This window comes from Geospiza fortis, unplaced genomic scaffold, assembly GCF_000277835.1.
Source record: "Geospiza fortis unplaced genomic scaffold, GeoFor_1.0 scaffold104, whole genome shotgun sequence".
Taxonomy (NCBI): domain Eukaryota; kingdom Metazoa; phylum Chordata; class Aves; order Passeriformes; family Thraupidae; genus Geospiza; species Geospiza fortis.
The window spans coordinates 5,270,675-5,284,080 of NW_005054325.1; the positions used below are offsets into that span (position 1 = coordinate 5,270,675).

At 42.0% G+C, this 13,406-nt stretch overlaps 1 non-coding gene across 1 annotated transcript; it reads right to left on the minus strand.

Moving 5' to 3' along the window:
- Positions 1 to 12,096: 12,096 nt before the first annotated feature.
- TRNAY-GUA lies at positions 12,097 to 12,186 on the minus strand. Its single transcript is given in 2 exon segments — positions 12,097 to 12,132; positions 12,150 to 12,186. It is a non-coding gene; the product is annotated as a tRNA-Tyr (tRNA).
- Positions 12,187 to 13,406: the final 1,220 nt, after the last annotated feature.

A 13,406-nucleotide genomic window follows, 5' to 3' on the forward strand; every position in this document is an offset into this window, starting at 1 on the left:
CAGAGGGGGCCCTGGCTGGGCTCTACTGCACCAGTTCTGGGCAAACACAGCAGCAAGTACTCAGCAGGACACAAAGATCATTTTCTCCAGGAAAGGAGGGGTATGCAGGACATGTACCCTGTACAAAAGATCCACTGAGATTGTGGTCATTTATCCAGGCTTTCCATTGTCCTTGTCCTTTGAGGTGTTTTCTGTGCGCCTCCAAGCACTCATTCCATCTGCAGACAAGATGTGACCACATGACCACAGTCGCTGTAATGACAACACTTCTAGACTGACAGTGAGGGATCACAAGGCCCTTCTCAAGAGGGACAGGTGCAAAGAGAAGGCACCATCCCAAACAGGGGTTAGGCAGTGAGACTTGAACAGAAGCACAGCCACAGGAGTGGGGTGTGAGCAAACTCACAGCAAATCAGTCCTGTCCTCCCTCCCCCCAATATGGTCGTGATTATTGAAAGGCAGGGGAATACCAGCCATGACATCTGTACAAACACACCACAGGAAACCAAATTGCAAAGACATCAGCAATCAAGACCAGATTCTTGGTTTGTTTGTTCAGATATCAATATCCACTAAAGACAGCCCCAATCACAGCTGTAATTGGCACAGCAGTGAAGGCTCCCAGGGCAGTAGGGAAGGTGAATAGGCCAAGGTGGGCAAAGAGCAAACCTAGTCCCTCTGGGACTCTCTACTGTTTCAAGAACAACTTGAGAACTGTTGTGGAACAGGGCATAATTAAATTAGTCTGGGGAAGAGAAGTGTCACACAAACATGTCCTGATCAGTGTCATTCACTGGCATTTTCACTTGACATTCATCCTGAAGTTCAAGCCAGGAAGCTGCCAGAGAAACCACTCAGCTACAAGCTCTTCTCTCTCCTCCTGAAAACATCAAATAACTAAAAAACCACTTGCAACCAGAACTGTGTTAGCTGTTCCTTGTGAGTCGTGCAAAATATAATGTACACTTTTCCCACCAACAATGATAAAAGGTTGTTTTGTTTGTCCATTTGCCTCAATGTTTAAACATTTATCCTATAGGGGATTTCTTCTTTGGAGGTTAAAATAATGAAAGAGACCAGAATTTTTTGAACAGTTCACCTAACATGGATCAAATGCTCTGTTCTTGGATCTTGGATGCCAGTTAAACATCATACTTACTATAAGACACCCAGTTATAATGCAAGCATTAGCATTTAGCGCACATTTACTCAGAAAAAACAAGCCCACACAAACTACAAAAATCTTAACTTCAAAAAATGCAGGAATCCTCTTTTAAAAACCTCCAGGAGGAGACTTCCTTTAATGCTCTGAGTGCCTTAAAGTCATTCACAAATTAACAAGCACATAGTATGAATAAACTGAGTAGCTTAAGAGGTGCATGTGGCTCACCCTCAGGGGGTAGTGGGGGAAGAACCCTGACTTTCTGCATTAGAAGACTATGCCAAAAAAACCCCCAAACAACAAGGCTGCAGCACACTTTCCTTCAGGGGAATGTCCTAAAAATAAGGGGGAAATTCTGTTTTTTCTTTTTTCATCCGCACAGAAGAAAATCCCTCTCTTCTGTATACTGTATGTCTCTATAATGCATCAAGCATTAGCACATACAGGCATGAGATACATGATAAGACTAATAATAACAATCCGTATTTGCTGCTAGAATGCATCCTTTTGCATCAAGACCTCATGTAAGTTAATCACTTCAGCAAATATTTAAGAACATCCTGGAAACAATGGAACTTGGGTGCTTTGCTTCACTGGGCCCTCAAGACGTAAATACGAGATTTTATTTTATTAGCTCCCAAAATCAAGAAAATAGTGAGCAAATGCAGAATTCACCAGATTTCACCAGATTCCACTACACTAGAAAAAGGGATACTCATTGAAATCAGCAAGAGTTTAAAACAGAGAAGGAAAACTAGGTTTTTTACACAGCAGGTAATGAATTTCTGGAATATGTCTCTGCCTGGTCTTCTTTCCTGCCTCTCACAGGATAGAAGAAGTACTGCTTATCTGTTAATCTTTTCCAAACCTCAGTTATCATCATTCCCCAAAGTAAGGAAACTTTCACAGCCAGGGAATGAAATCTGCCTTCAGCAGAGAGAAATGTGGAAAGCTGAGTCACTTCAAGAACTAAATAAAAATAGTGAAAAATAGATACAATACTATTTCTCTCCTGTTTTGGATGCAGGGGAAGGAACCTAAAAATAACAACAACAACAAACCCTAAAACCAGTTTGCTCTAGTTATGATAATCCAGGCATAATGTTTATATGAGAACATAAAATACAGCACACAGCTGTAAGTAAAACAATATGTGTGTTCCTGAAAATAGCTTGCCAATAAGGATATATTTTGAGCAAATGAAAGATGACCTGGAATTGACTCTAGAGTAACAACTTGATTACTTATAAAAATAGGAGGTAGGGGAAGAGAAAAAAGTAGAGGAAGCAGTGGTTGGGAAGAGCTTATGTTATGTGGTATTTGATGTATTTACTTTGAAAAGTTTCCTTTTGATGAATAATAAAAACAATGCTGTAACAGCCATCTTCATGCCAAAAAATAAGATTGGCTAGGGATTTTACAGCTAATGTGGCTCTACTCACCCAGATTCTTCATGTCAGAAGGCCACATTTAAGCTCAAATGGTGAAACTGAAGCAAAAGAGATTGAATAAGGAATTCCTCTGGAGGTGAAGGGAGAGAAGAGCATGTGGCACAGTTCCTTGAGAGAGAGATTACTGGCTCTCCAGCCGGCAAATTGTTTCCATGCTAGCGTGCGCAGCAACATACTAGTGTGCCTTGGAAGAACCCCAACACAGTTCCAGCTAATGCATTTTTTTCTTTCAATATCTAAGGTGAGCTCAGTGTTCATAAAAGCAGAAGATTGCCAGGCTTGTTGGCTGAAGCAATCTACCACCACCCATGAGGCATTTACCCTTCAGGCTCTAGGTCCTGGAGGAGCTGCCAGACATGTGGAAGGGGAAGAGGGGGAACAATGCAACCCCACACCAGGTTATTGCTGGGAAAGCTTGGTCTGTACACTTGCAAAACCTGTGGGATGAGTGCTGTGATGCAGGGCCCTGGAAAAAGACGTAGGTGAATGGTAGCACATTCCTCTGTCTCTATCCAAGTGATTAATGGCAAGACTCCCCCTATCTTGTTTGAGTTCCTCAGCCCTCATCCCTAAGAGACTTCAGGACCAAGAATGTCTCTGTGACTCCTTGGATTCTTGTCTTTCTGCTGGTGCCAAATGCAATGGTAATTTCTGGAATAAAACTGGTATAAAGCAAGAGAAAAAAGTAGAATCAATGCACTTTACACTAGGTTTGAGCGTTTTTAAATTTAAAGAAACCTTTTCGTTGGCTTCTTTCAAGCTGTACTTGCACATTGTGATTTTACCACTGTGAAATAAACACCACTCTTATTCTTGTCCCTCTTCTCCTTTCCCATATGTGTGACCTTTTCCATTTGCTGGTTCCCTCCACTTCCGAATCTTTGCCCATATCTCTCTCTCTGTCTCTGTCTATCCTTCAGAGACATTTCCTAAAATTTAAATATCAGCCTAAAAGTCTTCCTCTTTAGTTGCTGAAGAACACAGTGTTGAGGTCAAATGTAATGTATTTCTGCCTAGCTCAAAAGCTGAGGGACTTTCTTGAAAATACCACTCACAATTGCTTTCATGGCAATGAGGGAGAAAACTTCAGGTCTTGTCCTCATTTCCAGCTAATCTAAGCTTACATAAAAGCTCCTTGTGATGCACAAATAAATATTTACTATATGAATTTGAGCAACATTTCCTGCATTACAAAAACAAAGTTAGTGTTTGAGCTGGGCTTTCTGTCCAGTAGGTTTCTGATATGCAATGCTTGTTATGGCATCCTGACAGGTTTCTTCTTCACTTTCTCAGCAGCACCTGTTCACAGGAAACATGACGACCCAGATTTATATACTTAAAGCAGCATTTTGTTGTTTTATGAGTAATTCAACAAGGGTCAAGCAGTGAGAAGCAAAGGATGGAAGAGCAAGTATAGAGGCAACACGAAGAAGTGAATCCGATTATTTTTTTTTTCTGTGGAAACACAAGAGAGAGGATTGCTTTCCTTGGAGAACATGAGTTTGTTAACAGAGATGTTGCCATCATTACTGGTATGACTAAAATGTGGAGTGCAACTACTTCATCTTTTATACAGCTTTGTGTCCACAGAGGGGAAAGCTTTTAGAAAGCAATAAGGCAGCAGAAAGTCATAGTTATTAATCTGAGGTATTTTATTTCTTTTCTCCAGCTACACCTATTAACTGTGCATGTGAGTCTTTAAACAAAAGCCTTTCTTGTGTCCTCTTCTTATGGACCCCTCCTTTGTTCTTTTATTGGTTTAAGCTGAAACTTACGGGGTCAAGAAAATCATTCCCATTTTTACTACAAGTCTCTATAAATAATAAGTCATATGTATGTGAGGAGTAAGAACGAGAAGTAATTATTTGCCAAGGTCTGTCTTTCCTAGCAAAGAAAAAACAGCCATCAATTGTGTAGTTTTTTTAATAAAGTGGGTATCATCAAGTGCACTGAGGAGACAAAGGCCTCATCATAAAGAAAACAAATGGGAAGGAACCTGTTGATACCTTGGCTTTGGAAAAGCTGTATTTCAGGGGGGTTTTCACCAGTAATTACTGTGGTGTGGGGAAAAGGCTCCAAGTTCCACTTGTTCTCAAATCACCAAAGATCCCCTATCATTCCCCTTGACGTCAGGCTTTTTTGTTGTTTTATAGGAGGATATGGGATTTCCTCATAATTCATTCCAGAGTCTACTGCACTCCCCTTGAAAGAGGGTAGTTGATGAGGAAAAAAAAACTGAAAGAGAAATACAACTCACATTAAAATGCAGATTTTCTTTCCAGTCCCTGCACACACAGGGAAGAGCTTGGTACCAGTAGCATCCACACAAGAACTGTCCCTGGGGGCAGCGTGCATCGGTCTCCTCAGTGGAGCCCATGCTCTTTGCTGCTATCTTCTTCCTTTTTCCCACCAACAAGACTGAAAAGGAACCACCCAGTTTCATGCACTACACCAATCTTCAGGATCTCAGGTACCAATCTTCCTTTCCTGAGTCAGAACCTATTTAAGCCTTCTACTCTAATATGGTTTGCCATTTAGGCTGTGAGCTTTTCTCTTTATTCTGCCCGTTGGCCACCTTGGGGGGGATGAGGACCAATGGGAACTGCAAAGTTATGTCAAAGTAGACCTTTGTCTTTCCAAATGTAAGTTTCTTTGGTCTCCTTCCAGCTGCCATTTCCTATGCTTCCATGGAATACACAGGTCAGAGAGTTTCCGTACAGAAACACCCAGCATGTCTCTCCAGCATTGCACCATTGCCTTTTTATTTTTGATTTCTCTTTTTGTTAAATTTTACATCATTTTACAACACATACATTGCTGCTACGCTGTGGCAAGCTTTCAACTAGTAAGGAAGAAGCTTTTACAACTGCGTTTCTGAAAAGGCTCCAATTTATTCCTCATAAAGATCCTTGGGATAAAAAGCAGATTAACATTCAGAAGTATGTTAAATGAAAAATTGAGACTGCTCAGAGGGAGATATTAAAGGCTGATTGGCACAAAAGGGTACTTTCTGGCAAACTTCTTGAAGCACTAAAAGAAAAGGGTCAAGAGTCATCTGCTTAAGTAATGATCTCCAAGGCAAAAATATTGGCTGGCCCATCCCATAACTACAATGGACTATTATATGTATGTTCTATAGGCTGAATGCATCAATTATACTCATCGTGTGGCTTCTTGAACATGCTTAACTTGCTATTTCCTTTTATTCAATGTGATAGCACATAAATTAATACAAAGGCATACATGAGAGTATTTTATACCTTTTCTCCTCTGTTTTAAATTTTGAGAATCAGCGGTTTCATTATGAATAATTTAGAGGGAAAAACTTTCAGAACTGGGGGGGCTGGTAGGGCATGTCTGTGTCTGTGAGCTAAATTCTGTCCACTAACCACACTTATGCAGGATGGGAAACAGCTTTGCCAATCAATAAAGCATCATAATTCGCCTCGTAACAGGAAATGAGGACTCTGCAATAATGCAGTTTTAATTTTAATGCAATTTAAAAGAAAAAAACCACCCAGTACCAGATGCTCATCAGAAGACCATTAAATGAGAGATGTTATTACTCTATGCTATTTCCCTTAGGAACTCTCATGGTTAAAAATCAACAATAAAAAACAGCCTATATCCTTTTACAGTGAATCTCTTTGGCTGCAGTGCAGCTGAGAGCTCTGACAGGTCACAAGGTTCATCACAAGTTTGTTATTTCTCAAAAGGTAAGATGAGATGAGGGTAATGGGTGTGTTTTTACAGACCTTCTCACCACAAAGCCACTCATGCTCTCCTTCCTTCAGCCTGATGAGAAGAGGCTCAAACACAGCTTTGTGACCTCTCTGCTTTTTTCACTGTCCTTTCCTAGGTACATGTGCTGTTTCATTTCTCACCAAGGACCAAGCACTGGCCCATCCACATAGAGGTGTCTTCCTGCAGGAAAGCAAAAATATGCCTCAGAGAATGCATGGATGGATGGATGGATGGATGGATGGATGGATCTCCAAGCAGGGCTCCTGCACCAGCAACCCTGCTTGGTTGACACCACTCTCCTCCTCCCTTAGATGCAGCAGGAGCATTCCTTTCCACCACACACCACTCTGCTCTCCTGGCATGGAGTCAGTGCTGGAAAACTGGTTGTGTCAATGCTCTAAAATTTAATATAGCAATATACTCCTAGAATTTCATTCACTGGAAGTTCAATAGTTTTCTGGGAGAAGGAACCAAGGAGATAATTTTGTCTGAAAAGCTGTTGCTAAGTAAAATAATGGGAAAACTCGGTGCTGGTTTCTCAGAGAGTTAAGTCAGAGGTTTACCAAGAGTTAGGAACTTGAGAAATAAGGAAGGGTGGTTAGGACACAAAGCAGCCAAATCCTCAGAAGGTTCAGGTGACGTTTCCTGCTCTACTGCAGCTGTTTAGGACCCATCACTCAACTGCAGCAATCCTAGGGACTAACAGTGTTACATGAAAAAAGGACATAGGTACCTCTTCACATCACAGGGATGGAAGGATGGATACACTAAAGTCTGTGTGGAGTTCAAAACATAGTGATCTCCCCAAAAAATCCTTATACTGACATAAAATTATCAGTATATATTTTAGCTCCACATACTCAAAAAAAAAAAGGCAATATGGAAGACCAACACCTCAACTCTGAGTTTAGAGAGATCCTTAATTCACAAATACAGATCTTTTCAAGGTTCTGTAAGGTTTGGGGGACTTAGAAGCAATCATGAAAACACAAACAAAAAACAACAACAAAAAGAAATCAACAAAAAACCCCACCAAACAAAACCTCACAATTTATTTTCTTCAGCCTTCAAATAAACATGAAACTCATGGACCCAACAGTCAGCAGTAACTTTCTTCCCACAATTCCTGAGAAATGGAAGGGTAGTATACTGCAGGAAAAGGGAATGATGAAACCTCTCGATATTCAGGAAAAGAAAAAAAAGGAGGCAGGATTCTTAGCATAAAGGCACAGACACACAGACAAAGACTCTCTTCTTAGGAACTGGCAGCAACACAGTACCCCCATCTCACAAACTGGATAGACAGAATTGGTTTGCAGTGCTGAAGAATCATGTGGCACTGCTTTCTATGAGGAGGCTGATGTTCAAGCAGTACCAGCTTCATTTTCACAGCAGACATCTTTAAGTAGTCAGGTAAGTAACCCCAGTGCTGCAGTAAGAATGCTGAGAATCTTCTAGGAAATTAGGCCAAATAACTACAGCACCTCTGCACTGAGGAGTAATTGAACACTTTGATATGATAATTGATTATAGTGCATTGATTAAAGATGACAAGAAAGCATACACTCTCCAGATGACTTTCAAATTACAAAGCCACAAACTTCAAAGCTTATTTGGACTCACACAACAAAATAGATTTTGTTATTTACAATGTAAAAAAAATGTACCCTCTTAAATGAGGCAAGAATTTTAAATCAGTAAATGGTAAAATGGCACAACCTGAAATAAGGAAGTAATCAATGCTATCAAATGGCTTCAATCTGTCCTGAGAACTCTAATCATATCCAGATGATAGCATAGGACTGATTGGGTGTCTCTGGCAGGAATTCTTATCAAGGCCTGACTATAACAACGACAATAGGAAAAAGAAAAATTGGTTGTTAGAGGGCAGTTAAGAAGGCCTGAAGAAATGTGCAAACAGTTGCTTAGTTTGCTGTAAATCTATGTGGTATGGTGGATGCAAGTAAAGGCAGCAACTACTGTTGGTCATTTCCAGCCATGATGAGATGCTTTTCATAAATTCAGCTAAACACACACTGGAGGAGAGTTTTACTTCGTGGTAAAAGCAAACCAATTTGCTACCACTTGCAATTTCTACAAACTAGCAAATCATCAGCAAAGCATCTTGACTTGCTTCCTGGATTTAAAAGCTTTTTCAAGCTCTCCTTAATTGCACATTACTTTAATTGCCATGATTCTACCTCTAGAGCTGTAAGGGAATCATGCAGTTGTTGCTATTGATTTATATTATTATTCCAGACAGGAATCAGGACCTTGTTTTCCTTGCCATAATAAAAAACTTTACAAAGACATGACCCGGTACAGAGAGCTTTATCTAAATCTGCATGACCAGGGGCAACAGGTGCCTACAAGAGAGCAATGACAGGAGAAAAATGTTACAGTTCTCAAAGGAAAGCACTGGGCTCAGTACAAAATTAAGGCTTCAGTCCTATCACTGATGCAGCACTACATTTCTGGGCAGAAACCTGATACCAGAGCATGCAGCTCACATCCAAAATTTGGATACTATCCAGCATCCTCTGAAATTTCTTTAAGGTTAATCAAATTTTCCTAGGCAGACCCTGCTTTGCTCAGTAGTTTCACATTGTGTCTGAATAAGCAATCCCTGCAACAGAGCTTTCGTGCAACCAGGTGAAAACAGGTGTCTAGAGAGAAGCTGGGATTAATTTGTATTGGAAAATCAAAACAAAGCTCAAGATACACAAAGTCATCCAATTCAAGTACAACTGAGAACCTGGAGTTATGCCAGTGCCAAAATTGCCCTTTTAATTTTTAATGAAAAGTTACTTTCAGGATGAGCACAGAGGAGACCAGCCGCAAACCATGGAATGCTGCTTAGCAAAGGTGCAAAACACCCATGTAAGAAGACTTGTGGGTGCAGACAACTGGACCCAACTCACCAAGCTGTCCTATGGGAGTGCAAGCATTGCTCCTTCCTTGGGGAGAAAGTACAGCTGTTTTGCAACAAGTTTACACCAACTGTGTGAGCTTCAATTTCTTCACTACGTGGTGTGGGTGTGCTGCTTCTAAACTAGATGATAGGTTAAAGGTTTGATTAGGGACACGAGGTGAGACAAGTAGACAAAAAGACAAGTGTTTAGGAAAGGAAAGTCCCACTCATCCCACTGATAACAAACACTGTCTTGTCTAATGGGAGTGTACTACTGCTTGTCTATCATGTCCCCAGCTGGCTACATCTTTGTTTCAGAGGTTTGACCTGTGGAGTGCCATTCCTCAGACAAGAACACAGCGACCTTCACAATGTCTGATGAATCAGAGGTGTTTGGCTGTGAGGAGAAGCTTGTTCAAGATAAAAGGAAAAGCTGAAGCTCATAATCAAAAAAGACAATGCAATTTTTAAATGCTTCCCACTACACATGTGTAAGAAAAATACCAGGACTTTATTTAAATTCACATTTCTGGCTTGATGGCTACAATTGCTGGAACTTACTTTATAAAGTTACCTGGTGTGAATGTTATTGAAGAGAAGGAGACAGAGTCAGTGTTGTCACTGCATCGGTATGGGGGCAGCACTGGCAGCTGGAATAGCAGGCAATGGAGCAGCCATGGGATAACAGAAGCTAACCACATCGGGTGGTATTCTCCACAGGCCTCAGCTCTCCACTGGTGTGAAGCAATATGAGGGTGAATCCATACTGGAAAAATTTGCCCTCTTCAACCACAGAAAGAACCCCATTTGCAATGAAAACTTACTTCTAACTAATCCTTTCTCCCTTCATCCCTGTTTCAATCATACCTTGTGCAACCCAGACTGAAATATTAAGTCAGGAAAGATCTGCACATCAACAAAATACCTGTGAGGCAGCCAGACTGCCCATCAGTCACTGCCATTCCCCAGTCTCAGGGAAAGCATTGGTCTCTTCCCTGACAAGAGTACAAGGATTTACACAGCATGATTATTGGCAGCTTTCAGGCTTATTGCAGCAATTAAAGGCATGAATCACAGAAAAGTTCCTACTTTGCTCACCAAGACCATAAAAGGCACATTGTAAGGAGGGAATCTGTCCCAGGTGCCTTGGGACAGATTTCTCACCCAGGTTAGTTAGAAATATACCCGAGTTCCTCCTGTGGCATCACCCAGGCTCATACCCCTCTCTGCCTCCTCATATAAACTGACTGCCAGATTCCCATTGAAGACGATGGATGCTGCTGTGCATCCTACTCCCTAGGAGTCCTATGAGGATTGCAAAGGAATCTGCTTGCCTCTCTCACCCCTGCTTTTACAACCCCATCCTGCTGTGGGAGGACCTATGAAAGAATAAAGGAATGACCTGCCCACCCCCAGGGCCTGGCGAGCCAGTTTTGTTGCTGGGAGGAGAGGCAGAAGCGCCTCCCCCTGTCCTGTGCCTCCCTGTGCCTCCCTGTGCCGAAAAGCCATTATGGTTATGAGGCTGTAAGTCTGTACTGCTGTGCAAGCTGAAGGGGAATTAATGCAGCTGGGTTTGGAAGGACAAAGGAAACCAGTGTTGTACTATGATCGATGGTCATTGATCTGACGCTAATTAGTAAAAAAAAAAAAAAAAAAAGCCAGCATTTTAGAATATTGGCATTACATATAATCGCTTGATTATTCGTTCTAGCTGGTTTCTTGATGTATTTGGCTCCAAATACTAGCAAATATTTTTAACTAAGCACAATGAAAGGTAAGCAACTGAACAAAATTGCCACCTCCTTCTACCTTTGTTCAGCTTAGCATTGCACTTTGCATGAGGAGATGCTTTGCATGAGAAGCTTTGCATGAGCTTTGGGATTTAGATCCCTAATGTCATCTAGTCTAATGTAAACATATAAAACCCTCTAATCTTTTCTTTAATAAAGCTTCTTACAGACGTCTCAGAACTCATTGTGTCTTGTGAAAGTGAGTCAGTTTCCTGTGTGAAACAAAATTTTAACAGGTAGCAATGCCCTGTTTTCTATTCTCTGAAAGTTTCTGTATGAATGAGTCCTTAAAATGCCTTCTTAACCTGGCCTCTGGCGTCCTTTCTTAGCTCTCTTTCTTAAACATTTCTTTTGTACCAGCCCCAACCTTTACAATTCTCCATTGAAATGGACAGTTCTTGGAAATTATATACCTCAAGACAGCGTGTCCACGGGTATTCACAACCCTTTCAGGAGGCCTATGATCATTGTCACGTGTAGTCACTGTCTCAGATGGGTATCAGGACCTGAATGATCCTAGTGTTCCCATTTTTAGTCCCCAGCTCTCTTAGCTCCCCACTGCCCCACTCAAACCTCACAACTTCAAGATGAAAGAGTGAGATAGGAAAAGAGGTGAAACCAGTAACAAGGGTGCTCCAATAATTGGACCTGGCCCCATTTTCCACACTTCACTCAGGTAAAAGAAGTTTTGCAAGCTCTGCACCACGTGTCTGCTCCAGTTCTTGAGGGTCTGTAGGTTTTGAGCTTCTGCAGGAACAGAATCTCTTATGATGGCCATCAACTGATTAGCTAGATTTCATTGAATATTCTCAGCAGAAAGGGACCCACAAAGATCATTGAGTCCAACTCCTGAATGAATGGTTCATAGAGAAGTGACACTGGACACAGCACCCCAGCTGTAACAACCATCTGAATCAGACAAGGAAAATAGACTAAATTTCTCACAGGTTATAGAGTGGTTGGAAGGGGATGTTCTACAAAGGTGTAAACTCTGGAAAGAAGTGAAAGACAAAACTGAAATCAAGCCTCAAAAATCTTTCCTTTGAGCCGGAGTTGAACCAGCGACCTAAGGATTACTTTGCAAAGACAGCCTACAGTCCTCCGCTCTACCAGCTGAGCTATCAAAGGAAGGTAAAGGAGTGCCAAGAATGAGTCAAGACTGCATCAACAATAGCCTTAGGCTCTAATGGGTCTCCATATGTATTGCTTTTCACAGCAGCAAAACAGTATCCAAAAAAAGGCACAAAGCTAACTCTCCTGCAAAATTGGATTTTGGTTACAAAACTGCCAGTTTCCTTTGCCAAATAGTTCACAGCTCTTGTAAGACTGTTGGTGGGGGTAGTGTTAAGGTTGGAGCTCTTCTCATGACCCATATGAAATATGTCTACATCTTGACAAAGAAATTTGCCCACTCTTTGGTGACCTTGCCACATTTCCTAAGTTGAACCAGGGATAGAGGGAGACCTCCCCTCCACACTATTCTCCACAACAGTTCTCCAGCCAAATCCAATAATAAAATCCAAATGAAACAGTTAACACCTCCCTGGCAGCCTCCATAGTGAATGCAGAGGAACAGAAAAGAAGGACAGAAAGGAATAACCACTGTGGTTGCAATTCAAATCCCACCAACTCCCTCAGTGCATCTAAGACCCCTCAAACACAGATGAAGTTGCAATGTCTGGCATTGCAACCAGTGGCCTCCCCAGCCCCTAGGCCTGGAAAGCTGAACCCTCTGTGAATCATCTGAGCGCTGCAGCTCACAGCTGTGGCAATTGAAAGCAAAATAGGCTCTTCTGAATTATAGTGATTCACCAGCATTTGTCTGTCTGAGCAGCAGGGTGGGGCACAAAGCTGTGAGCAGACACCCTGTTTGCCGAAACCATGCCATCCTACTTGAGATGGGAGTGTGTGCAGCAGCGTTACCTCAGTGCCCTACAGCATATCCATCCTTAACCCATGCTTACCTTCACCTCTTCCTCGTGACTCAACCCCAAACACGAGGCTGTTACAGAAAGCACGTAGCCAGCAGGTTGGGGGAAGTGATTATTCCTACATATTCAGTGCTTATGAGCCTGAACTGGGAACGCTGTGTCCCACCTTGGCTCCTCAGTATAAGGCAGACATGGACATCATGGAACGAGTCCAGTGGAGAGGCACCAAGATGGTGAGGGGGCTGGAGCACAGGGTGGAGGAGGGAAGGCAGAGAGAGCTTTGCCTGTTCAGCCTGCAGAAGAGATGGATGAAGGGGGATCATCCTGCAGCCTGCAACTCCCAAATGGGAGAGTATGGGGAAGGCAGGGTCAGGCTCTGCTTGGAGGTGCACAGGGAGAGGTGATAGGCACATGCTG